This window comes from Elephantulus edwardii, unplaced genomic scaffold (assembly GCF_000299155.1).
Source record: "Elephantulus edwardii isolate Elephantulus edwardi_28Jun2011 unplaced genomic scaffold, EleEdw1.0 scaffold00265, whole genome shotgun sequence".
NCBI lineage: Eukaryota > Metazoa > Chordata > Mammalia > Macroscelidea > Macroscelididae > Elephantulus > Elephantulus edwardii.
In genome coordinates this window covers 194,282-196,048 of record NW_006400015.1, presented here as the reverse complement: position 1 = coordinate 196,048, position 1,767 = coordinate 194,282, and positions in this window count along the sequence as shown.

Genomic DNA, 1,767 nt, shown 5'->3' with positions numbered 1-1,767 from the left:
CTCTTCTTCTTCAACTTCTTCTCCACTTACTCTTCCTTCCTTCTCCACCTCCTCCTTCTCATTCTCCTTCCTCCTACCACCTTCCTATAAGGGTCCTTCTGACTTCATTGAACCCACACAAATAACACCAAGAAATCCCGTCATCTGATGATCGTTAGTTGAATCACCACTGCACAGTCTTTTGGGCCACGTAAGGATTTCCATGTAAAGTATCCTCAGTCTTTCCAATTACCTGCTATGCATCAGAGAGCTGGACAATGAATAGAAAAACAGGAGAAGAATCAATGTATTTGAGTTGTGATATTGAAGAAGAGTATTAACTATCCCCTGGGCTGCCAAAAGAACAAACAAATATACCTTGGAGAAAGTGTAGCCAGGGTGCTACTTGGATGCACAAAAACTGATAAAGCTTCATCTCACATAATTTGGGCATGTTGCTAGGAGAGGCTGTTCCTTGGAGAGGAACATCATGCTTTAAAAGGTGGTTGTTGTTGTTGTTGTTATGTGCCGTCAAGTCATTTGCGACTCATAGCGACCCTATGCACAACAGCCCTAAACCCTGCTCTATCCTGTGCCGATCTCATTGCCTCTGACACACCCATCCCGAATTACCCCAGTCACTGAATCAATCCACCTCATAGAGGGTCTTCCCCTCCTGCGCTGTCCCTCTACTCTACCCAGCATGATGTCCCTCTCCAAAGACCTGTCTCTCCTTACAACATGTCTAAAGTATGTCAGACGAAGCCCCAGAATCTTTGCCTCCAAGGAGTAGCCTGGTTTAACCCTCTCTAGGATGAATCTGTTTGTTTCCCTAGCAGTCCATGGTACATTCAATACTCTTCTCCAGCACCACAGCTCAAAGGCGTCAATTCTCTTTCTATGCTCCCTAGTCATTGTCCAACTCTCTGATGCATAACAAGTGATTGCAACAACCATGGCCTGTATCAGGCGCACCTTCGTCTCCAAAGGGTCAGCAAATGAGAGGAAGCCCCTCAAAAGAGAGGGGCTGATATGATCAATGGCAATGGGCTCAAATGTGTCAAGGATGGTAAGGGATGCCAAGATAGGACGAAGTTTTAGACCTATTGTTCGTAGGGTCACTATGAGTCGTACTCAGCTGGACAACACTTCATAACAACTACCTATCCACAGATTCTTGAAGGGAAGGCAGGACAGCTGTTTGGATCCCATAACCGAGTCTAGCACGTAGACCTTTTGTTCTTTACTGCAGATGGAATACAGACGTCAAGCAGAAATTTTCCTAACATCTGCTCTCAGCCCCTCAGAAGTACTTTTATTTACATTTAGACTCATCCTGACTGATCCTATCTTGAGGTTAGATCTCCCAATCATTTTCTGTAACCTAAACTTATTGTTATTAAGTGCCATCGAGTCGTAGACAACTCATAGCGACGCTATGAACAAAAGACCTGAACACTTGTAAAGCTTTCATCATTTCTTCAACTTCATATGATTTCTGGAGGCAAGCTATTTTGAAAGTGGATGCCACTCCCACTTCCAAGCTTGTTTTAACCTAAACTTACTCTACTAATAATTTCCACCTAAAATTCACCTTTGTCTGCATTTGATTGCTCGACCAGCTTTCTTCAGGTTTAGAAGCTCAAAAAGCCATTGGAGGTTCAGCTACGAGTTGGTTTTGTCTCAACAGCAACGAGGGAGTTTCCTTTTCGTCCTCTGTGATCACTTAGATAGAATGCTAGGTTTTCTCCCTCCCGTCTGCAACCTGAAGTGGCTGTTTCTCAGCCT